General features: G+C 39.8%; 1 protein-coding gene across 4 annotated transcripts in view; it reads left to right on the forward strand.

Moving 5' to 3' along the window:
- Positions 1-26,754, forward strand: part of IP3K2 (Inositol 1,4,5-triphosphate kinase 2) — a 402,764-nt gene that overhangs the window by 24,332 nt on the left and 351,678 nt on the right. The window lies entirely within an intron of this gene.

Consider the following 26,754-nt stretch of genomic DNA (forward strand, 5'->3'; position numbering starts at 1 on the left):
GCTGTTAATATTTGACGGCTCTGACCCCCTTTTCCAGTGGCCTACTTGCCTCTTGCAATGCATTATACTTAACAGATTGAGTAACAGAGGTTAGGCTGCAGGTTCACACACAGAATTATTGACTATCCATTCCTCGTTGCTCTCTCACCTCCTGGGAAACAACGTACATGTGTCAAATTATGAATTTATGAAAACTTTTTTTTTTTTTTTTTTTGCTAGGGGCTTTACGTCGCACCGACATGGATAGGTCTTATGGCGACGATGGGATGCGAAAGGGCTAGGAGTTGGAAGGAAGCGGCCGTGGCCTTAATTAAGGTACAGCCCCAGCATTTGCCTGGTGTGAAAATGGGAAACCACGGAAAACCATCTTCAGGGCTGCCGATAGTGGGATTCGAACCTACTATCTCCCGGATGCAAGCTCACAGCCGCGCGCCTCTACGCGCTCGGCCAACTCGTCCGGTTTTATGAAAACCGGGCGTTCCTGTGTCCCGAGAAAGGTTTTCGGGATATGGGGACAAACCACAAAGCCTAACTGATTCACTCCCGTCGGTTCATTTCATGATCAGAAATCTAGAATGCTAGTCTTCTGTACCTCTTTTGGAGATTCTCAGAGGTTCACTCACCCTGCAAGTAGGATGAGTCCTAGAAAATAGCTGATCACTCAATCCCAGCTAAAACCGAATATATATCCCCAGTGTCCTTTATGGAGACGGGTTTGTTTTTTGCTGATACGAGACCTCGTTCCGAAGTGCGTTCGTTCTCTGCTCTTGCGTAGAACAAACATGATCGTGGCTCCATCAGCTCTCTTATTTGTGACCGGTTTTTGTAGTGAAATATTTAGAAATTACCATCGCTGACGATGCTCCAGTTTTGAAGAAGAGCTCTAGGCGTTGTTTGTTTTTCTTCATTTACTCCAAGTTATAATCTTCGGCGTGTTTGGACTTGTCTTCGGGTTTGTTTTTCTCTTAACGATTTGGCGTTTCCACTCTTAAATCTGTCATTCTGGCTATTTCTCTGTAATCATATGATATAGTGCTGGTTGTTCCGCCAACGACAAGCAACTCCCGCTGCTTTTGAACACAACAGGGGTGTACGAGATTTTAGGTCCTCTTTCCGATTACCAACCTCCATATAACTGGCGACGCTGTGCTGGTCCTAACTGTTTCGATCGCGGCCTGTTCAAATTTCCGCTACCGGTGCACTTACATGCTCCTCTCCCGAACATTGTGGGGTAATAATTAGTACTGTTAATAGATTGTTTACTAAGAAGAGGAAGAAAGGAAGACCCATCATAATGTTTAGTTTGAGAAGTCATAGGTCGCGTTTTAGGGCGCGGTGATTGACTATAGCTCACACAGCTTTTATTACAGTACAAAGAAAACATTTTGACGTAAGTAGTTGACTCTGAGTCAAAGTTAGCCGGTTCGAGTACCGTTTGGTCAAAAAGTATGTTCAGCATCAGAATGTTGACCGGCAAGGTGGGGGGGGGGGGGGTAGTCATATACAATTCCTAATCACTAGATTGCCTACCAAAAGCTTGGATTAAATTCCAAACTCCTCTGCAGTGCTCATATGAAGTGAGGGCATATTACGCTGTTGATAGTGATTCGTCCGTCGGATTGTGACGTTAAGCCTTCAGCAGACCCCTTGATGATATTCGACAGGAGTAGGCTATGTGTCGGCACTAGGTTTCACCTTCCCCCTTCCTACTATCATATATCACTTCATTCATTTCATCTCATTAACTTCTCTGATGAGGTTGACGTCAGGAAGGGTAAAAAAAAAAAAACTCGCACCACAGATCCATCACACCTCATACAGAAACGGGACAAGGGCTGGACAAACAAACAAACAATTGCGGAATAAAATTCAGCTCCTCGGCACCCCCGAAAACCATAAAATTAGTTATGGGACTTAAATCCAATAATAATACCCAACTACGGAGCTCGTGTGAACTTGTTTAGCACAACGTTTCTTCTTGTCTTCCCCAAATCTCTTCATCCTTTCGCTGTGCTTCTTTTTGCGTTCTCCCGTCCATCCCTTAGCTTGTCTTTTAGGGTGATCAGCAAATATGTCTTTGTTTATGAGATTTCTGAATTTATTTCTCACTTGTAAGACGTTTTCATTTATATCAATTTCATGATGATCTTTGTTTATTTCTGTAAGCCGGTTGTTGTGACTTCTTGTCCATCCTGATCAGGTGGCCATAGAATTTTAATCTTCTTTTTCTGTTACTTGGTAGATTTCCTGTAATTTCCTTTTCATCCAAATACCATTTTCGCATATAGGTCCTAGAATTTTTCTGAGATTTTTCCTCTCTTGTTTTTCGATGTTTTTAATTTGTGATCTGCCAACAATTATCAGAGTTTCTGATGCATAAAGGGCTTCTGGTTTCACGGCTGTGTTGTAGTGTCGTAATTTTTGGTTGTATCTGTATTATTATTAATACTGACAGGATGTAGTGTTTACAGTGCACTATGTCTTCTTGTATGGGCTAGATTAAATTCATTACTTTCATTGACCTGTCTCAGTCTCATCCTTGGCTTTGACAATATGAAAGTGACTGAGGTATGAGCGTTGCTAGTAATACCGTTCCTCATGCAACCAGTCTCTGTTATGAATGGTGTGAAAATATCGCTCATGGGATCGGTTGGTGCATGGATTTCAGTGGGCTTGGCAGACTGATATGTAATAGCAACTTCTGGCTCAGTGAAAAAAGCAGCGGGAAACTACCTCACTCCTCATTTCCCTAGTACGCCTCTTCAGTAACACCTAAGCTATCTATGGAAGCTGTTGGTGGAGCTGTACAGTATCGAACCAACCTTCGGGCTGAATACCCAAGACGTTATTATTATTATTATTATTATTATTATTATTATTATTATTATTATTATTATTATTATTATTATTATTTGACGTATAGGCTGGTAAATGATGTGCTATTTTCGCGGACGCTACACTCCAGTCATTTTTGCACTGTGCGCTTACTTCAGACAAATTTGTTTCACAGCCTTCAGTTTTTTGACGTCTCGCCTCGCTCTCCACTTGTAAACTTTGTTTTTGAATATTTCTCGATTTTGAGTCTGTTTGCCAGCGTCGTTAAATTTTCTCTGACTTCGGTGATCCACTTAATGTTCTTGATACTTTTAGCGTAACCGAATGAGATGGTCGTGGTGTGAGCTTGCATTTGGAAGATAGTAGGTTCGAATCCCACCATTGGCAGTCCTGGAGATGGTTTTTTACGTGGTTTCCCATTTTCACACCAGGAAGAATGTTGCGGCTGTACTTAAATGAATGCCACGGCCGCTACCTTCCAAGTCCTAGCACTTTTCTATCTTTCCGGTGCCGAAAATCTTTGGTGTGTAAGTGTGAATTTAAACGAGTACTACCCCCCCTCCCCCACAAGAAAAGAAAACTTTCAGACGACGTGTGTTATGTTCGATATCTTTTCAGTTTCTTGTCTGCTTGAACCTGTGTTCTTCTCTTGCCTAATTGGGTTCTAGAATTTTTCTGATTCTTCTTCTTTCTAGTCTTTTGATGTTTTCTAGCTCAGCTGTCCGATTCATAACAGTGGTGTAATATCTTGCGTTGGTATTATGTAATAGCTTATTGTTGATTTTCCCAGTCTTCCAGAATGCTCTGCTCATCTTTTGATTTCTCTGTGCGTGAGCTTATTTTTCTGTCCCATTGGCCTGTATCATCCTCGCAAGCTACTTGAATTTGCGTGCTCTCTTACACTCTTCCCTGGCGCGTCTTTCTGGTTTGAGATGTGTTCTGTTTTCTCGAAGAAGTACTGTAGCGATCACTTTCAGGATCTCCATCGGTTTCAGTCTAGTGGTTAGCGTGATTAGCTACAACCTCCGGAGGCCCAGGTTCGATTCCCGACTCTGCCACGAATATTGAAAAGTGGTACGGGGCTAAAACGGGTTCCACTCAGCTCCGGGAGGTTAACTGAGTAGAAGGGGGTTCAATTCTCACCTCAACCATCATCGAAGTGGGTTTTCCGTCGTTTCCCACTTCTCCTCCAGGCAAATGCCGGGATGGTACCTAACTTAAGGCCTCAGTCGTTTCCTTCCATCTTCCTAGCCTGTTCCTTCCAATCTTCCCATCTCTCCTCAAGGCCCCTGCTCAGCATAGCAGGTGAGACCGCCTGGGCGAGGTACTGGTCATCCTTTCCAGTTCTATCCCCCACCCATTATCTCACGCTCCAGGACACTACCCTTCAGGCGGTAGATGTGGGGATCCCTCGCTAAGTCCGAGAGAAGAACCGACCTTGGAGGATAAACAGATTAAGAAAGAATTATTTATTATTATTATTATTATTATTATTATTATTATTATTATTATTATTATTGCGCACTGTTGATAGACCTAGCGTAAGCGTCCATTATGAATAATAATAATAATAATAATAATAATAATAATAATAATAATAATAATAATAATAGAGAGCCTCCGTGGCTCAGACGGCAGCGCGTCGGCCTCTCACCGCTGGATACCGTGGTTCAAATCCCGGTCATTCCATGTGAGATTTGTGCTGGACAAAGCGGAGGCGGGACAGGTTTTTCTCCGGGTACTCCGGTTTTCCCTGTCATCTTTCATTCCAGCAACACTCTCCATTCTCATTTCATAGCATCTATCACTCATTAATGTAAATCACTTTGGGAGTGGCGACCCCATCGTAATAACAGCCTATATCTGATTCATTCATTACATCCCTGACCTGGTCAAAGACTGGAAAGCAGGTTGTAGGTTCTCATTTTCAATAATAATAATAATAATAATAATAATAATAATAATAATAATAATAATAATAACCCGCCAATAATGTTACTATGCAAACTTACTGAAACGTGCCTAACAATCAGAGGACTAATCATCATCATCATTATCATCATCATGATATTCCTAAAGTGGTTATGGGAAAATCGCCGAAAATCTCTGTGGCTCATGAACGAACCAGTCATGTAATACCAGCCCTGTGTTTGTAAAGTTCCGCATGGCTATGTAGGACGATACTTACTTCTCACACTGTGGTGGCTGGCTGTTCTGGTGGATTTAGGACTGCTGTATATATCTTGTCTTTTTCAATCGTCTTGTCTGGGAAAGACAAACATTCTGTTAGATCAACACTGCTGTCCCGACGAGTGAAGCTTTATTTAGGCACGAAGGGAAGGGTGGCATGGCGCTTTGATTGAACCCTGAGATCAAACACGTTCACACCAGCTGCTATTTATCTATCGCATCTGACGTAATACTGTTTGAAAGGAGTCTCGGCAGATGGTTTGAAGTGAAGATATTTCCGACCTCCTTGTAAGATGTGGATAAAATCTGCGACATATTCTGCGTGTTTTCCGTAGCTCTAGCTCTGAATCGATAGAATATTTTGATTCTGTTTAGTGTATAATATATTCTGTATGTTACATCTTTAGTAGGGAAACGCATTTAAACACTGCAGAGAAAAAAGGGTACGGTATGACGTATGTATTGACAAGAAAATCTCCGTTAGCATTGGGTTCGAACCCCACTGGCGGCAACCCTGATGATGTTTTTCCGTGGTTTCCAATTTTCACACCAGGTAAATGCTGGAACGGCATCTTAAGGCCACGGTCGCTTGCTTCACTCCCCTAGCCCTTTCCTACTCCATCGTAGCCACAAGACCTGTCTATGCGTTATTGCGACGTAAAACAAAATTGTAAGTATTAATAATAATAATAATAATAATAATAATAATAATAATAATAATAAATATTTACATATATAAAAGGGGAGAGACCTCCTGAGTGATGATCCGGAGTGGCCCACTCTGGGGGCACTTATACGGCTAAAGGAAAGGTCACTGGTAAAAACCCCAATTAGAGTAAATTATAGTTTGTGTTTGGGATTCTCACCAGTAATACTTCGTACGGGAATTGGGGAAGATCAGAAGGAAATCAGAACGATTTTCTCTGCGTGATTTCCTACAAAAGAGTAGTTATACGAAGGTTTTGAAAATTTTGGGCTGGGAAGACTTGGAAGTAAGGAGACGAGCTTCTCGACTAAGCGGTATGTTCCGAGCTGTCAGATGAGAGATGGCGTGGAATGACATTAGTAGATGAATAAGCTTGAGTGGGCTTTTTAAATGTAGGAAAGATCATAATATGGAGATGGAATTCAAGAGGAATAATTAGGGAAATGCTGGTTTATAGGAAGAAAATCGGAAATTGTACTAAATTCACCTGAAGGAAGCGTTCGATAAATTTCCAAGTTGTTTGGTTTAAGAAACTACTACTGAATGTTTTCGTTCCTCCCCTGAAAGGAGGTGACGCCGCCTCTTAGGCCAGAAGATGCTGGGAGAACGTAAAGGGCTTGGCAGCCATGGCCTATACTAGGAACTGTCCCGGCATTCGCCTTAGTGCAGGAGAATGGGAAACCACGGAAAACCATTCTCAGGACAGCCGCTCTCCGTCTCCGGAATATAGAGGCGTAGAGCCACGGTAGAGCGGCGGTCAATCCTCCTCTACTCGGGTGACGGGGCGGAGTTCAGAGCTGTCGGGCCACTTGTGGACCAAAACCTGCTCTGCAACATGCGACCCTACGTAAACAGTCGATATGCAATCTGCCACCTGGGTGATAGCACTAACTGCACATAAATAAAATAAATTAATTAAAAAATGCAGATTTCTGGCAAAGTTTCAGAGTTACAAACAAACTGCATATGCATATTTTATAGATGTCTTATTTTAAAGTCTGCATGTACGCATTTTTTAAAGTAAGGTGGTTCGTTTCCATGACCAGTCCTAAGTAAACCGTTTGGCGAGCCCACACATCTTCAGCTGTGACATAAGAATGTAGTGTTCTTAGCGTCTAATGCAGGAGAAGTGGATCCATTAAAATAATTATTGGGTTCATGGTGGGAGGATTGGCGAGCATTTCGCTGCAGGATGATGTTACAACGTTGAGTTATTGATGGTAATTCCTTTCTTGATAGCAGTTGGTTAAAGTAAGCATATCCGGGATATGAGCTTGGCACGCGTGTCTAGGCTGCGCTTGAAATAATGGTAATTATGGGAGCTGGGATTGCACGTTGTGCATCCCACAAGTAGCAGAGTGATCCAAGGTGTGGTATCAGATGTAGTTTTACCAACACTCGGTTCATGTGCTGTCTCGCCACGTCAATAGATTTGGAGCCGTTTTCATTCTTCATCTACTAGTACCTTCTCTTCACAGAAAGTTGTGAACCCCCATGAAGTATTTTTCCCCATGTTCCAATAAAAAGCATTTACTGTCTGCAACTTGAAGGCAGAAGTCCTTATAAATATTGTAAACGTATGTTAGTATATTCCTCATAAGTATACTAGAAGAAATAAAATCCCCTTTTTGATTTTAGTTACTTCTATACCGGAAAAATATTAACACACATTACGATGTACACTGCTCAAAAAATTAAAGGGACAAGAATTTGATGGTGTGTACCACGTAAGTACTCCGTGATAAAGATATATACTGTTGCTCTTGTTCTTCCGACATGTTTTAACAATGAGAGGAATCCTGCACAATTCGTTGGAAACCTCACTCTATCATCTAATGAATGTAAGTAAAGAGTACGTCTCTTTGTGTATGTTTCACCAGTCGAAATGAAATATCTGAATGAGACAGAACGTGCTCATGCAGTGACAGTACTCCAGGAAGTTTCGAATATTCGTGCAGTGTCTACAGAGCTTAATGTGGCTTCGCCTGTTGCTGGGAGTGTCTGGAAACGATTTCCTGAAACTGGTACATACACACGAAAGACAGGGCAAGGGAGAAAACGGAAAACATTGGCCAGAGAAGACCGAGATGGGGCGAACTGTTCTCTCCGCCGTGCTCTGTGACTGCCCTGTACACACAAAATGATCTAAGAACAGCAACTAGTTGCAGTGTCAGTGACTAAACAATATGCAACAGACTTCGAGAGGCAGGTTTAAGACCCAGAAGACCTCATCAGGTCCGTCGATTAACTGTTTGGCACGAGAGAGATCGACTTCGATTTGCTGAGGACATAAGGAACTGGCAGCTGCGTCACTGGCGCAATGTGTTGTTGACAGTGCGACGGACGTATACGTGTATATCGCCGTCGTGCTGAACCTTGTGATGAAGCAGCAGTCCAGGAAATGAACAAGTTTGGTTGTGTGGTGTGTGAGGGGGGTGGGGGGGAGGAGACATCACAATTGATGGGCGATCGGACCTTCAGATAATCAGAGGCCGAATTAGTGCTCAGAGGAACATCTACGAGATTGTACTGTATCATGTTATTCCCATTGCAGTTGTAATTATCCTGCAACACGACAATGCGAGAACGCATTCAGCAGCAGCCACCATGGAAACTCTACAGGACTTCGCGATTCAAATATTAGACTGGGCTGCTCTGAGTCCTGACCTCATTCCCATTGAACATGTATGGGATATGCTAGACAGTCAACTTCGGGCCCGTCCTGTAGCACCTCAGACTCTTAAACAACTTGCAGAGGTCCTTGGTGAGGAGTGGGACAAAATTCCACAGGAAACTGTTCGCAGACTTATCAGGAGCATGCCTCGAAAATGTGAGGCAGTAATACGGGCACATGGAGGGCCTACCAGATGTTGAAATGTTCCTTTCTGTGCTCTATGTGAATTAATTGAAGGACTTCCCACTTTAGTTTATGACATTGTGTTGGATTTCTGGTGATAGCACCAACAAGTGTGATAAGAAGTGAACAGGATATGTACATTTTAGTTAAACAAAGGTTTCATTTTCCAGATAAAATGTCTGTCTCACTCCTACGATTCCTTTAAAAAAAGAATGCAGGTGTTTAAAATGATGCCCCTCTATTTTGAACGGTGTATTAATCACATGCTAAAACATTACTTTGTTAAGAAGGAATTCATACTTTCCAGTGTGGACTCGGTTAAATGTAACTTAAAAGCTTTTCAGTCTGACGAACGCACCAGTTAAATATAAGTATTACATTATAACATACCTGTAAACGCACATTTTTAGACAAGGGATAAAAATACACACTATTAAGCAAAGAATGACATGTTTAGTTTTTAAAAAACACCATCAGATTATATCAACTCACATGAAATATTTGGAAATATTTATGTTTATTTCTGTCCAAACACCTAGGAATTTCAAACTCGGAACTTCTGTTAATGTAGTCCTGCTTTGTTGCCACTACAGCATACAATGCGAGGCGTTTGAAAACCCGTCGCTTATTCATTGGTTTTTCAATATAGTTCCATGGAAAAGGGGGTCCACAGTGCAACTAAGTTAAGAGAACCATTTGATTAAATCATTTCTAAATATCGGAATTGTGAACAATATTTTTAACACCGAAACGCAGTAAAACATAAACAAATGAGAAAACAGCCTTCCGCTGTCGTCATGCTTATAAATTGTTTATAAATATTAAAAGTTGGTTGCCTGTTACAAATTCTTGACGCACCGTGATCTACACTGTCTGACAAGAGAAACTGAAACACCCAGAAAGGGAGAAGGAAACGAATTGAAATTTAACGTCTTAAGAGGCTATGTGATGTTATTTCAGTTACTGCAATGTTGAGTCAAATTTACAATGGACTTGGCTGTTCGAGCCCACTTATCACTATGCCGTTGAACCTCCTCTGGCCTGGATGCAGTGATTCGGTTGGGAAGGGTGTCATAAAGCTGTTGTGTCTTCCTCTGAGGGAGGAAGGGCACAACTGTGGTAACTGGTGGTTGGTATCCTCGATACTGACTCTGGGATGAGTTGACATGCGAGCCATTCCCCACACATGTTCTATCGCGGACAGATCTGGCGATCTTGCTGGCCTCGAGTTGACCTCGACATCACACACACACACACACACACACACACACACACACACACACAGAGAGAGAGAGTTCTTAGATATATGTACCGTTTGTAGACGAGCATTGTCCTGTTAAAAGATGGCACCACGATTCTGTCGCATGAGAGGTAACGCATGAGGATGCAGGATGTTCGTGACGTATCATTGTGCAGACAGATTTCCCTCAATCACTACCAGCCGTGACCTGAAGCCGCCATATTCGCAGACGATGATCATCCGGGGTAGTGCAGAACCGGGATTGATCGCTGAACACTATGCGACGCCATTCATTCTTACTGCATGCGTCCCGGTCACGGCACCACTCCAAACGCAGCCGTGTGTGTTGTCGTGCTAACGGCTGCCTACGCATGGGACGGTAATTCCCTAGTTGGGCGTCTCCAATGGTAATTCCCTAGTTGGGCGTCTCCAATGGTGCAGGTTGGCACAGAATGTTGCAAGGTGTCCATTATTTATTTTCGGAAGGCAGATGCAGATGTGAAGTGGGTAAGATGTGCTCGCTGATCCTCCCTTGACTGAAACCTTGACGACGAGTATGCCTCTCTCCACGTTCCCATACATTCCAAAATGGGACCACTATCACATCCGAATGCCCCGGAAGTCTGGACATTGCATATTGCCCAATTCGACCAGCTGGCCATATGGAGATCCGCAATGAGGCCCCTATCAAACTCTGTCAGGTACTGATAACGCTGTCTCACATGAGTACGCGGCATCTCCGTGCCCTTCACGTTGATCCCTCAACATCTGACGCTATTTACGTCCCTTGTGTACCCTACCAGGCCTGGTACCACCACTAAACACCAACAAATCTAATTTAGTCTGTTGGCCGTTCCATCCGTCGCAGAGAACTGCAGGTCTAATAATTTATGTACCTGCTGATGATGTATAAGTGTACGAAGTTACATTGACATCCGACCATTTCCTCTGGATGCTTCAATTTTCTTTTTGCCAGGCAGTGTAACTTGAAGATTTTATTTATGTATGTATGTATGTAGATTGATTGATTGATTGATTAGTTAGTTAGTTAGTTAGTTAGTTAGTTAGTTAGTTAGTTAGTTAGTTAGTTAGTTAGTTAGTTAGTTAGTTAGTTAGTTAGTTAGTTAGTTAGTTAGTTAGTTAGTTAGTTAGTTAGTTAGTTAGTTAGTTAGTTAGTTAGTTAGTTAGTTAGTTAGTTAGTTAGTTAGTTAGTTAGTTAGTTAGTTAGTTAGTTAGTTAGTTAGTTAGTTAGTTAGTTAGTTAGTTAGTTAGTTAGTTAGTTAGTTAGTTAGTTAGTTAGTTAGTTAGTTAGTTAGTTAGTTAGTTAGTTAGTTAGTTAGTTAGTTAGTTAGTTAGTTAGTTAGTTAGTTAGTTAGTTAGTTAGTTAGTTAGTTAGTTAGTTAGTTAGTTAGTTAGTTAGTTAGTTAGTTAGTTAGTTAGTTAGTTAGTTAGTTAGTTAGTTAGTTAGTTAGTTAGTTAGTTAGTTAGTTAGTTAGTTAGTTAGTTAGTTAGTTAGTTAGTTAGTTAGTTAGTTAGTTAGTTAGTTAGTTAGTTAGTTAGTTAGTTAGTTAGTTAGTTAGTTAGTTAGTTAGTTAGTTAGTTAGTTAGTTAGTTAGTTAGTTAGTTAGTTAGTTAGTTAGTTAGTTAGTTAGTTAGTTAGTTAGTTAGTTAGTTAGTTAGTTAGTTAGTTAGTTAGTTAGTTAGTTAGTTAGTTAGTTAGTTAGTTAGTTAGTTAGTTAGTTAGTTAGTTAGTTAGTTAGTTAGTTAGTTAGTTAGTTAGTTAGTTAGTTAGTTAGTTAGTTAGTTAGTTAGTTAGTTAGTTAGTTAGTTAGTTAGTTAGTTAGTTAGTTAGTTAGTTAGTTAGTTAGTTAGTTAGTTAGTTAGTTAGTTAGTTAGTTAGTTAGTTAGTTAGTTAGTTAGTTAGTTAGTTAGTTAGTTAGTTAGTTAGTTAGTTAGTTAGTTAGTTAGTTAGTTAGTTAGTTAGTTAGTTAGTTAGTTAGTTAGTTAGTTAGTTAGTTAGTTAGTTAGTTAGTTAGTTAGTTAGTTAGTTAGTTAGTTAGTTAGTTAGTTAGTTAGTTAGTTAGTTAGTTAGTTAGTTAGTTAGTTAGTTAGTTAGTTAGTTAGTTAGTTAGTTAGTTAGTTAGTTAGTTAGTTAGTTAGTTAGTTAGTTAGTTAGTTAGTTAGTTAGTTAGTTAGTTAGTTAGTTAGTTAGTTAGTTAGTTAGTTAGTTAGTTAGTTAGTTAGTTAGTTAGTTAGTTAGTTAGTTAGTTAGTTAGTTAGTTAGTTAGTTAGTTAGTTAGTTAGTTAGTTAGTTAGTTAGTTAGTTAGTTAGTTAGTTAGTTAGTTAGTTAGTTAGTTAGTTAGTTAGTTAGTTAGTTAGTTAGTTAGTTAGTTAGTTAGTTAGTTAGTTAGTTAGTTAGTTAGTTAGTTAGTTAGTTAGTTAGTTAGTTAGTTAGTTAGTTAGTTAGTTAGTTAGTTAGTTAGTTAGTTAGTTAGTTAGTTAGTTAGTTAGTTAGTTAGTTAGTTAGTTAGTTAGTTAGTTAGTTAGTTAGTTAGTTAGTTAGTTAGTTAGTTAGTTAGTTAGTTAGTTAGTTAGTTAGTTAGTTAGTTAGTTAGTTAGTTAGTTAGTTAGTTAGTTAGTTAGTTAGTTAGTTAGTTAGTTAGTTAGTTAGTTAGTTAGTTAGTTAGTTAGTTAGTTAGTTAGTTAGTTAGTTAGTTAGTTAGTTAGTTAGTTAGTTAGTTAGTTAGTTAGTTAGTTAGTTAGTTAGTTAGTTAGTTAGTTAGTTAGTTAGTTAGTTAGTTAGTTAGTTAGTTAGTTAGTTAGTTAGTTAGTTAGTTAGTTAGTTAGTTAGTTAGTTAGTTAGTTAGTTAGTTAGTTAGTTAGTTAGTTAGTTAGTTAGTTAGTTAGTTAGTTAGTTAGTTAGTTAGTTAGTTAGTTAGTTAGTTAGTTAGTTAGTTAGTTAGTTAGTTAGTTAGTTAGTTAGTTAGTTAGTTAGTTAGTTAGTTAGTTAGTTAGTTAGTTAGTTAGTTAGTTAGTTAGTTAGTTAGTTAGTTAGTTAGTTAGTTAGTTAGTTAGTTAGTTAGTTAGTTAGTTAGTTAGTTAGTTAGTTAGTTAGTTAGTTAGTTAGTTAGTTAGTTAGTTAGTTAGTTAGTTAGTTAGTTAGTTAGTTAGTTAGTTAGTTATCACTCTGTCTGTAGACTACGTAGCCTGTTGGTAAACTCGCGCCTGGCCGGACTACGAGAACCTTGAAGACCGGATTAAAAGCTCGCAGGATTTCTTTCCATCTGACTTTTGCTAGTTTACTGCATTGCCCGAGTGGTTTATACAGCTGTACCGTCCAGGTTTATGGGGATACATTTAAAAACTCAACACACCCATCGTAATTTGTTGTTAGCTGACGTCACAAGATCGAGCCCCGCCGTGTGAAGTCCGCCGGGCAGAGCGGTTATAAGAACGTGTCTGTGTTGCGCCTACGCGCGTGGAGCTGCATCGTAAGTTACGAGTTAACGTCGCGATCGAACAAACGTGTGTTCTGTATTTGAGAATACTGAACTTCGCTGGTAGACATGCTGACCGGAGAACTAGGGGTGCCATATGTATACCAGAAAACCGAATCTCTCATTTTATGAGCCAAAATTATTGTACTAGCAAGATGGCCTGAAAAATGTCAAGATTGTGGATTTTTGATAATATAATACAGCTTGTTAAATAAGAGCTTCTAACAACTAATGAAGGAACGAAAGCGGAGGAACATTGTGCACGTCATAAGAGGTGAACGATATTAATTTCTGCAACTCATCATCGGGGGGAAATTGAAGGAAAACTGTATTTGGCGAGACGGCTTATTCCTGGCTTAAAGACCTGCGCCGCTGGTATGGACGAAATCCCATTGAAATGTTTCGAGCCGCTGTTTGATGAGTTAACATAATCAATTGAATCGTGCACTTTCGTAGGGAGACGGCGTCCGAAGCAGAATAAGAAGAAGGCGACAAATATCAGTTATTCCGATTACAGCGCGAAAGTTTTATTGAACTTCTCTACGGAGTACTGATGTCCCGTAGCCGATGAGTGTAATGTGACTTTAGATTTTGATTTCAAGTTTAACATCTGTTATCGTTTCCAATTTGTACTCTTTTTTGATGTCTGTGGTAAAGTAGGCGCATGCTTTTGGTTCTGTGGAACTCTATGGACGTGTTGTTGAATATTACAATTAATTTCGCCGCTATGTTTTTGGATCTTCTGGTATGAAATGTTTGATTTAAAATGACTACAAGAAGGAAAGCGAAATTCAATGAAATGTATGGCATTGAGCCCCTTCAGTTTAGTAGGAAAAACGTGAACTCTACTATGCAGAGAAGGAGATTGGTTAAGTCGGTATACTTAGAGAATGCTTCAGTCATCAATACATAATAGTATATCAAAGTATTTTTTTATTTTTTTATTTTTATTTTTTTTTACTTTTCAAATTGATCACGAACAAATTGAGGAGCAAAATGAGCTTCCAAATGAATATTCTACCCTTCGACTACAGTGTGATGGGTCTTATGATTGGTGACAAGGGGACGATCGCCTAAATGCAGGTGGAAATCATGAGAATCTTCGGGGTCAGCACTGATGAACTCGTGGACTGGGGGCTAAAAGGTCGCAGGGAGTCTATCCTCATTTCGAGACATCATATTCTATACTGATCGGAATAAGCTGAACTGGCCTCAAGTCCGAATCATACTTACATTGAAATTGTATAGGAATTATTTCTCAAGTTGTTATTGCGACTTTAAGATGTTTTTGTAACTTCCGAATTAAGTCCTTCCTTCCTTCCTTCCTTCCTTCCTTCCTTCCTTCCTTCCTTCCTTCCTTCCTTCCTTCCTTCCTTCATTCATTCATTCGTTCTTTTATTCATCCACAATGGAATGTTCAAGACATTTCATCAATTCGCAATCAAGCACTCTTCCATCCTTTACTGAATGCTGTCTCCTCAGTTGGTGGCAATGTCTGACCGGGTGAGAGGAGTACTATTCATTCATTCCCACAATTCAACCAAGAAATTAATCATTTACCGATTCATGCTCTCATCCTCTCATTTAATTCAGTCATAGTGTATGTTGTAATGGTAGGACAACTCCGTAAGACTTGTGACACAGAAGTAAGGACTAAATAAACTAAGGAAGGGTAAGATGTATGTTGTCATAGAATATATAACATTGCTAACGCCTAGGATAAGATAAATTATATTTAGTAACAGTCAAATAATTACCGGGCGAGTTGGCCGTGCGGTTAGAGGCGCGCGACGGTGAGTTTGCATCCGGGAGATGAATCCCATTGTCGGCAGCCCTGAACGTGGTTTTCCGTGGTTTCCTATTGTCATAGGAGGCAAATGTACCTTAATTAAAGCCACGGCCGATTCCTTCCAACTTCTAGGCCTTTCCTATCCCATCGTCGCCATAAGACCTATCTGTGTCGGTGCGACGTAAAGCAACTAGCAAAAAAAGTTAAATAATTGTGAGAAGGAGAATGTAATGAATGTATCGACTTTAATAAATTGCAATATACTAATGTTCTATCCCCAGTTTGATCCAGAACTAGAGTATGGGAGTATTCTATTTTATTCCATTCTAGTTTTAAACTTATTTAAATTATTTTTAAAATTGTTTAAATTTGTAGTTCTAACTTAACAGTTGTTTTTCCATTTTTAGTGTTCTTTACAAACTACTACTCTTTAAATAAATTGTATTCTTTGTCTTTGGGCAGACTGTAGATGGAGGAAGAGTTTATAATAACACGCGACAGTCTATACTGGACAGTGGCCGTGTTGGCGGTGATGAGAAAGCCGACAATATTTCGATGCGATTGCATATTTTCATAATTACAAAGCAAAGCATTCGTAAAGGACATCTTAATGCCATGCCACTTCGATGCACAGACTTTCTCTCTGAATCTTCCACCATACGGTATGTAAAAAGGTCACAAAGGATTGAGCAGATTCTGAAAGAATTAAAGGTCGGCGCGGCATTGCATTACACTGCAGCCTATCATTTCTAGATGGCATGGTGTCAGACCATTGTGTTCGTATGACATTCGGTCATAGCCGGGCTGAGTGGCTCAGATGATAGAGTGCTGGCCTCCTGAGCTCAGGTTGGTGGTTCAATCCCGGTTAATTCCGATGGTATTTGACGATACTCAAATACAACAGCCTCGTATCAGCATATTTACTGGCATATAAAATATATCCCGTAGGACAAAATTCCGCCACCTTGGCGTCTATGGAAGCCGTAAAAATAGTAGCGGAACCTAATTATTATTATTATTATTATTATTATTATTATTATTATTATTATTATTATTATTATTATTATTATTAATCATCGTTAGGGCCAGTAAGGACCGCCTTCTTGTGGGCCCACCAGGTGCCCATTCTTTCGGAGTGTGCTTTCTTCCATGAATAAGAATGGACGTGCTTCAGTCGAGTTGGGGCTACTTTTTGGTGAACCTGTCTAAGTTTGTGTTTGAATGGTGCTCTCTTTCTGTGATTCCATACTTTAAACGATCCTTATCGATCTCCACCAAGCAAGGATGAATCGTTTTGAGACTTATCAATAGGATAGCAAACATTTACAGATTCTTTCAGCTGGCAATCTGAAGAGGTGAGCGTAAAAAGTTGTCCTTCTTTTCCGGATTATTTATTTATTTATTTATTTATTTATTTATTTATTTATTTATTTATTTATTTATTTATTTATTTATTTATTTATTTATTTATTTATTTGGTTTAATGGGTTAAAAGTAGTCATTGGTCTTCAAAACTGCGTTTCTTTGGGATAATGTATCATTTTGTTACGTTCAGTTTTCCTATCCGGAATATAAAGCTGCTACAGTGCTAGGTCCTACTTTCAAAAGAAAGAACGCGACACATTTGGCGGGAGCAGCAAAATATAGCTGCTGGCGAATTTCTAATGGCTGATATTTTGACATCTAGCGCTCCATGATCCCAGCGTATTCGGTATGATCGAGGTAAGAAAAATTATTTACGGAAGGTTTAATCCACGTTCGACCCAACGATTGGCTGAGTTCTGTGCAACATGTACGGAAGGAAAGACAAAAGGAAGTGGATCAAGAGGGAGTTTTTAAGTATTGCGGTAGACGATGTAGATGATTGAGAATTTTAGTAGTTAAATGATGAATAATGAATCTCAAGAATTGTGTACGTGTTTTGAAGTACAATTGTTTTGTGTCACAGTGTTCATGCATTTCTTCACTGGAAAAGGGGTTGAATTTTTTTACGAAATTAAAAGGAAATTTTCTTCGACCTTTCAGACTGCTTTAAAGAAAGTTAACAAAACTGTTCCTGCCACCATCCAGTGTACAGAATATAAACTATAAGCAGCACCGTAGGATGGGTAGTAGGAGTGCTGACTGGACACTGCCATCTTAAAAAGCACCTACATAGAATTGGAGTAATAAGAGACAATGTATGTAGGAAATGTAACGATGCGGAAAAATCGACTGAACACATACTCTTTGAATGTGAGGCGCTGGGAAGAATCAGAGTCTCCACACTGGGACTACCTGGTGAAGAGAGAAGAAACATCCGAGAAGATCCAATAAGGACCTGCGACTTTATGAAGGGAGCAGGTATAACTAGGTGGGGATGAAGGAAAAAACATGGTAGCAGAAGGTCTTCGAGGTCGACGATAAAAGGAGCTTTTTAAAGAGACCCCATGAATAAAGGAAGGAGAAGAAGAAGAAGAATACGCAGCGCTGAAGTATGCAGTCTCAAGATCATTGTGCCCTTAGTGAATTTCGTCGTAACCCGCTTCCAACTCTTGTAGCTGCGAGTGAATGAGGAAGGAAGTCCACAACTAGAATGTGACCAGTGCTATGTTGCCAAGATTCTCCAGACATACGGGAAAGGATCGTAAGGCATAAAAGCTACAAACAACATCTTGTACAGAAGAATAACGTCATAACTACGTGTCCTTTTAAATGTTTCATGGACGGTATGGCACGTGCCCTTGTGACGTAAGGGTAGAACCGTGCCTGGTCTGCAGAGTATAGTTGCATCCTTCCACCAGAACGTGTTGCTTATCGACTGTTTTCCGCTTTTAATATCCTTAACGAACGTTATGGGGAGTCAAATGTATACCAGTGTATGGCCCTAATATCAACAGAAGCGCGCTGAGGAGTCTGTTTACTGTCTCACTGGCTGGATAGAAAGGAAAGGGTGTATAGTCGCCATAGAAACGTGGGCTATGGAGATCAGCCTGCTCTCCAGACCTTTAACTTCTCAACAACAGCACTGTAGTAGCCGCTCCCTCCTGCGCTAGCTGTCAAAACGCTTCTTTTATTATTAGGACCATAGTATGCATAGCTTAGATGTATTCACTTCATGTACACATTAATGCATTTATAACTACCGGTGTACAGATGTTAACATTGTAGAGATCACATGTCTGAGTTGTGGTCCACGGTATTTACACGGTGTTCCTTATCGTTCGAATCAGCTGACGTACCACACGGCAACGCAGCGCAGCTGTTCCAAGTTCCCGCCAAATGTGTCACGTAGCACTGTAGATGTTATTATTGCCGATAATACGGTCGTGGCCCCTCGCACTAACATAATGGAAAATGCCCCCTGCGGAGAATCCGCTTACAACACAATAGAAAGAGGAGGCTTTGTATTATAGCTCGATTCTGGATTAAGGGGCAATTTCCTCATGGATGGTGAAGGCAATCAGAGGATATGACAATACCTCACGAGAATTGAGGAAGCAATTTGTCTTTCACGGAGGGTCATCAGCGCCATCAAGCGGCGGAATGGCAAATTAGTGGTTGACAAAGGGATGCTTTTACAGTTTTAAAGCGAGGAAGTTTGTGTCCAGTGTGGCACAAAGCCCTTTGTTTACCGCCATTTTCAGACAATCCGTCATCAGAGCGATAGAACAGACACTGGGAACTTGGCCTGGTTGCTCCTGAACATGTGAATTATGGTGACTACATTAACAGACGTCATTACATTAAAACGTTTTAGCTTGTATGCTAAAGCTATGACTGAGAAATTTCTATTCCTCTTCTTTTTATCATTATTATTCTTTCTTTCTTTCTTTCTTTCTTCCTTCTATCTTGGCCAACTGTGGACCACGTGAAGTAATTTCATGATTTTCTTCCTCTCCTTGTCTTCCTGTATTTCCAGTATTTCTCCATTTTTTCATTATGTTCCTCCTTCCTTTTTCCTTTGTTCCCCTTCTTTTTCCTGCAACTCCAAAAATTTTCCAATGCTTTTTCTGTAATGGGCTCTACCTAATATCGCTTTTCTTGTGATATCCCGCTTAGCCATATTCTGTTTAACTTTGATGAGCCATCAGATTTGTGTTCTTGGTATTTTTTATCAAAATGATCCAATACTCTCTTTGCTAGCCTCTCTGGACGCATTAGAACCAAATGGACATAACCAAATGAACCCTCATTTCATTATAATGTCTGAAAGGTTTTCATTTTTCAGATAAAGTTCTTTATTGCTCTTTTTCGTCCGTTCATTTTCGTTTTTCTTCGGACTAAGACATTTTCTTAGAACATTCCTTCCTGTCTAAAACATGAATTTCTCCTTTTTCCTTTTGTTTAAACAATACAGGCACTCCGGTTTTATGACGGTGTTGTGGTGATGAAATTTCGTTTTTATTGACGTTGATTTTTGTTGTAAATATCTTTCAGTTGATAAACTAGTTCCGTTTTTGTGATCTTCTTTTGTTTGCTTCTTTATGGAGACCATTAGGATACTTAAATTTGTTTATTTTCCTTATTTTTCCATATTTCGTGTTGAGATATTTTGATGCATCTTAGATGTTTGACATAAATTCTGTTCTGTCAAAGGAAATTTGTGTAGCTCTGCCTTTACCTCAATTGTTTATCATCCAAATACTATCCACTTTTATAAACTCGCTGGTAATATATGATTCCAGTGTGGCTAGAATGTAGTTAAACACTTTCCTAAAACACTCTGTAATTTTTTGAAAGGATTTCCATTTTGTCTCAGTCCTGAACTATCTTTTGGAATGATCATAAATGCATATCAAAGTTTTATTATATAAGGTAGCGAAGAAATGATAAAATGTTTATATTTGATGTTCTTAACATGGAAATACCCCTGAGTTGGGAGCCGATGTGGAATTAGTGTCATCACTTTAGCGTACCTAGACAAATTAGGGTGGACAGAAAATCGACATCGTGGAAACCAGGTAACCAGTGTTCGTCGTCTATGCATACCAACAAGGGAAGGGCACGTAGAGTGGAATCGCGAAACTTACATAAATTTTGCACGCACGTTAAATGAGCCAAGAATAACACAAGGGGAAAATTCTTATTTCGGAAATTAATTCGTACGACCCACAGAAAGCATTACAAGTCGTGTGTTTGAATTAGCGCGCTCGGTTACGCTGGCCGCTACTCCATGCCCTGCCCGCAACTCGCACTGTTCATTTTGAGGCCAACCTGACATACGCTTATAGTCGTTGTATAGGACTAAACCTGGTGCCACTGAATTAGGCGGCCGACGAAAATTGCGCTGTTGTCAGATAAGGGGACCGGCGAATGACAGGTGGTGGAGAGTTTCTTATCTCTAAGCACGGACTGGGAACGCTGTTTGTGCAGTGCTGTCTTGTTGAAGCCGGTCCGCTCCAGGTCCTCGTTTTCTATAAAGTAGTTCTCTTTTTTATATCACGCATTTCAGTATATAGTATTCAAGTATTTCAAGTTATATTTAAATATTAAAAAATAAATATGTTAATAAAACTGATACAGATTAATACGTAATGCGAAGGTACTTCCTGTGTCCTGCGCTGACGCGCGCGACCCGAACGACCTCAACTAGCGACATTTATATCGCCACTTTCCGACCATTTTCCAGGAAAACCAGAAGATCCATGGGAACATGTTTCAGACAAAAAATGTAACTTGACGATTTTCTATTTTTTTTTCCCGCAGACATTTTATTGGCTGAAGAAACAAAAACCTGGCCGCTAACTGAAAATATTAAAACACGATTTTTCGGATTTAAATTTACTTTTTCAGATATTTATTCGTAATAATTATTTTGATTGGTTTATATGGAAAATAGTTATACGCTGAAATAAGCAGTCTTTTGTGAAGCTTGTAGTATAATTTGTTTTGCAACATTGTAGGAGGTAATATCAGGAGCTTGGGAGACAAAAAAACTGCCTCGCGCTCCGAAATGATGTGTTCAATTAGACATTTCTTCGCAAGTTTCTACACAACCTTAGCAACAGTGTAATTTCTCTGACCCGCTTAATTTGGTGGCCTCAGCTATAGTGGTTGTTTGTATAATGGTAATCAACATAGGCATTAGAAGAAAAATATCCTCGCTTCGTTAGGTGTGGTTGGTGTAGAACCGCTTTGTGATTTCAACATTTCTACCACGAGCGTTATTGTTACAGAAGATCCTAGGAGTACTTTGCTTTCGTGTGCAACATCCCTTGATGTACTGATTAACCTTTATTTTCGCTATAACAATCTTATTTCATTGCCTTTATTGACCCACAACCAATACAAGAATTACATTATTTCTCTTAATGCCGCTACATCATTTTCTCTACGTGCTACGCAGTTAATAACGGAAAGAAAAGATCAGTGTCGCGGTCGCTCGACAACCAGCACGCGTCGCGGTATTGCGTCGCCAAGCGCGCCAAATCAAACGCTTTCTGTAGGTCGCATTAGTTAACTTCCTAAAGAAATGTTCTGGCCGTTGTGTTATTTTTGGCTCATTTAATGTGTGTGCAAAATTTACGTAAGATCCGTCATTCCCGGTTCGCGCCCTTCCCTTGTAAGTCTTTGTCATCTTCTTCTTCAAATTATTACCGTCTGGAAGAACACTACCTTCTGTATACAGCAGGTGCAATTGGTGCCGTGTTTTAATCGAGTTTCCACTGTCTGACTGGCGTTTCATGTACACCACAGCAAAGCACCTTACACAGGGTAACGTCACCAAAAGCAGCAGAATTTTTCTCATAATACTTATCCTGCGAACATTTACAGCCATAAAACTGTGTGCTGAAACAGCGACCATTTTGTTAGACGTAGACTTTGATAGGTGGGGCTATCTTGTGACATGACATGGGCATGTTGTGTGCTGCATCTGCTGCCATATTGTTGGACGTAGATCTTCGTAGGTGGGACTATCTTGTGACATGGGATTGCATGTTGTGCGCTTGATCAGCTCTCATATTGTTGGACGTAGATCTTGATAGGTGGAGCTGTCTTGTGACATGGAATTGAATGTGCGCTGGATCAGCTGCCATATTGTTGGACGTAGATTATAATAGATGGCGCTATCTTGTGACATGGCATTGGAATGTTGTGTGTTGGATCAGCTGCCATATTGTTGGACGTAGATCTTGATAGGTGGGGCTATCCTGTGACATGGCATGGGAATGGTGTGTGCTGGATCAGCTGCCATATTGTTGGACGTAGATCATGAAGCTGCATCTTTCCTTCGATTTATCGGGAATCCTTATCTCCCCTGTGGGTGAGGTCAAGGGATACGTTATCTGCACCCCCTGCATGTTATAAGAGGGACTTATAGCGGAACAACCAAAGAATCTGTATTCCCTCTCTTGACATCTAAGCCTATGATTCTGTATTTTTTCATGCAGCGGACAAATTCTAATATGAATGATATATTTTTGATCTGACCCTCAGACGGATTTCAAACAATGAAAGAAATGCACTAGCACAACCTAGATACGAAAATGGGCTGAGAGCAGAGCAGGAAAGTGAGAAGAATACCTTCATAGTTGCACGCTCTATCGATGATATTACGGCATCAGTAGACAATACAGAAAATTTATATTTGTCTTTTAAATTTTGCATGACGACTGTGCTAGATCCTGCGAGAGAATTAAAAGAAGAAAGTTTCGAAATTCCACATATGAGGTGGACAATACAAACTTTCCACTTAAGAAGCCTTGACACGATATATCTAACAAGATTCTGTTAAATAACTTTAATATTAAATAATTAAGTCAATTAATAACCAAACACATAGTAAAGGCGCCAACCTATTTTTCTTTTTCTTTTCTCTCGACGATTGCAGTATCGGCCTATTACGCGGAGAAAATGAACTCGTTACTGAATCTGACAGCTGCTGTCAGTGGCGGGATAACCACTTTATTTAGCAATTCGATGTGACAATTTAATTGCCACCTCGGGAAGATAATAACAGACTTGTTATTTACATTATTCTCCACAGATACGTGAGCTTGAGGTTTATTAGCAGCTAGTTTTTGTGTATGTGTATGCGAATTCCATGTCTTGGAAGTAAGGTTGTTAGATGGCTTGCAAACACGCATGTATGCCCTTAATTTTAATCGCAGCTTATTGCTCCATATCTAATGATCGCTGTGTTTATTAGGCTACTGTCTTGTCGATAGAAAGCGATAAAATACCAGTTTTGTCCTTGGGTAATAAATGTTGTATCTTGATTGCTTATGTCCAGAAAATAAAGAAAATGACAGTTATTTTTAACGAATTTGGTTTTTGTGAAAAACTTACAAGTAGTTGAAATATGTACATTTAAAATTAGTATTAAAATCCCTTTCCTAATGTATTTTCCACACCATGTGTTCATTATACTGCCATAGATAATGACGTTTCGAAGTCCAGTATATCCTCGGCTTGCTCCTTTGCGGCAAATCTGCGAAACACACTATGCAGAATTGTTTACCTGAAATAGTCGGCTTCGAAGCGCACCACACGGACACCTTAAAGCGCACTTTCGTTAGTAAGGTCAGTAGACAGACCCATCCTAGAATGTTTTATTCTGTTCACATATTGTTCGCTGTTTCTCCCCGGAGTGTTCTCCCACCAGCATAATGGACTTCTGTGCCTTTAGGTTTCCAGCTTAGAACTAAAAATGGAACGGAGTCTTACTACAAATACGTCAGCCTCGTCTCAGTAGATTTACTGGCACGTAAAAAACTTCTGCGAGACAAAATTCCGTCAACTTGGCGCCCATAAAACTACCAAAATGTAGTTTGTGCGACGTAAAACAAATATTTTTTTTGATTCGTTATGCCCGACTAAGGAGTGCGTATGTTTTTTCTTCTCTTCCCAATATCTCTTCATCTTCTCGATGTGTTCCTTCTTACGATGTTCAGGCCATCGTGTATTTACTCGGGTGGGCTTTACAGAAAATTTGATTTGTGTTTGTGAATTGCCGTTCTGAATTTTATTCTGTCTTGAATGGTTTCTTCATTAAAGCTTCCCAAATCTCTCAAATATTATTATTATTATTATTATTATTATTATTATTATTATTATTATTATTATTTGTTCTCTAGTGTATTCTAGGGACCAAATAAAAATTTCAATGATTTATCCTTTGTTGTTCCTTGTTTTTCTTCCTCCAGTACTCCTTCGTATGCTCACTGTGCCTCCTTTTCCCCTCCTCGAACCATTTTGAGCCTGTTTTCTTTCCCTCCCGACCTTGGAATCCTTCCACTTTTAACATTTTCTTTCTAAAAATCCCTTTGTCTATTGCTTCTTCCCTTATTTTGTTTCTTTCCAAATCCTTCTTAAGTGCGGGCAGTATTTGGGAGATAGTAGGTTCGAACCCCACTGTCGGCAGCCCTGAAGATGGTTTTCCGTGGTTTCCCATTTTCACACCAGGCAAATGCTGGGGCTGTACCTGAATTAAGGCCACGGCCGCTTCCTTCTCACTCCCAGCCCTTCCCTGTCCCATCGTCGCCATAAGACCTATCTGCGTCGGTGCGACGTAAAGCAACTAGCAAAAAAAAAAGAAAAAAAAATCCTTCTTACTTCAAGAATCCAGATTGTTCTTGAAATAATGTAGGAGAAGAAGAGCAAGAAAAAGCAACAGAAAGAGAGAGAGGGAGGGGAGAGAGAGAGAGATTTTGATTTTTAGAAAGAAAGTGTTAAAAATGGAAGGAGTCCAAAATCGGAAGGTAAAGAAAACATGCTCAGAATGTACCGAAGGGAGGACTATTGAAGGAAGAAGGAACAACAAAGAATAAAGCATTGAAATTAGCACGTGGACCCCAGTAGACCCCAACGGAGAGAGAAAGAAAGAAGGAAAATGGAGTTATAGTAATTTTAACCTATGTGTACAGTTTTCAAACATCCCAAAAGTACAGTCGAACCTCGATGTCTCGAACCTCCTTTACTCAAATTTTCAGTATCTCGAAGAAACTCAAATTTCCCGGCCGTTTGTCCTAATCTCACGTGTTTTTATTTCTCTATTACGCGAAATTTGGTTACACGAATTTGTCGATTTCTGGAAGAAAACCATTTCCTCTCTTGAAGCAAAAAATACTCTAACACGAATTTTCTGTAACATTAACTGTGGAATACGGCATTTGTGGTTTGTGAGGAACAGTTAAGAAGTAAAGAAAGGTTTACAGTGATGCTGGGAGCTAACATCACGGGAACCGAAAAACAAACTTTTAGTGATCGGAAAATCGGTGCAGCCTCGCTGTTTCTCGAGTGTGAATTAATTACCGGTCACGTACGAAAGCAACCCCTGAAGTCGCGTATGAGAAGCTCCATTTACGAATTTCGGCTGCGTGGTGTTGACGAGAAGTTTGAACGTGAAGGGAGGAAAGGTTAACAGTAACAAACAGAAGAGACTAACGGATGTTTTCCAAACGTGTTAACCGAGGTATGTTCCTTGTTTCACTATTGCATGTACTGTATCCCGTCTTGTTTTTTTTTTTTTTTTTGCTAGTTGCTTTACGTCGCACCGACAGAGATAGGTCTTATGGCGACGATGAGACAGGAAAGGGCTAGGAGTGGGAAGGAAGCGGCCGTGGCCTTAATTTACCTGCTGTGAAAATGGGAAACCACGGAAAACCATCTTCAGGGTTGTCGACCGTGGGATTCGAACCTACTATCTCCCGAATACTGGATACTGGCCGCACTTAAGCGACTACAGATCCTGTCTTCTAAAAGTTATAAGGGTTATAATTAAAATGATGGCGAGAAATTGTTTCCGTATTTTTAAAAATTGTTAAAAATAATATATGCATTATAAGCCCGTTGATACATATGATTCGATTATGTGGTATACATGTTCAAAAACTGCATTTCTCTGTCTCGAAATTTTGATACCGGTAACTCGAAATAAAACTTAGCTCCTGGGGTGATTCGAGATATCGATGTTCCACTGTAACTTTAATGCATAATCAGGATGAAAGCAGTATTTTCACTTCTGTATAAAGACATTTGGCGGTACATGTTGTTATTTATTCCGATACGGCCGAGCTTCAACACTGCTAACCACAAAGTGGCAGGAATTCTACAACTACGTAGAGCTACGCATGTCGATGGAATGTGCCACCAACGGCATTATTATTATTATTATTATTTGATGCGTGACTGAATTACTCATTCCTGAGCAATACCTTTGCTCTAGGGGTGGTGTTTCTCCCGCATAGAAAAATATGAATGCTGATACGATTCGGGAACCGGACGAACAGACTGATGCATTGAACTCGTTAATAGGTGTGGCATAGCCCAAGAACCAGATTCAAGCAGAACAAGTGACACAATCGTGCTGGAGAGACTGTTCGTGTTAAGTTTTCATTTCAGCCATATTTTTATGCTAATAGTTGATATTCATCTGGACACACGCAACACTCATGAATTGACAAACATTACGTAAGATGTCGACATCATATCGGGCTACCGAGTTGAGTGCCCGCCTGTTCCTCTAATGTGTCTCATCCGTCAACATCCTCCTTTATTAACCTACCTGAATTAGCCATGGTCTGGCTGGTGGTCATCCGAAAATTTGTGTAAATTGACAAAATGTGTGATTGAAGTGACGTCACATTAGATGTTACCGTAAGCCTTGGTCGCCAAAGATGCTGCGCCTGCAAATTAAGTTCTTTTGGCGTAGAGTT

This window comes from Anabrus simplex, chromosome 11 (genome assembly GCF_040414725.1).
Source record: "Anabrus simplex isolate iqAnaSimp1 chromosome 11, ASM4041472v1, whole genome shotgun sequence".
NCBI classification, from domain to species: domain Eukaryota; kingdom Metazoa; phylum Arthropoda; class Insecta; order Orthoptera; family Tettigoniidae; genus Anabrus; species Anabrus simplex.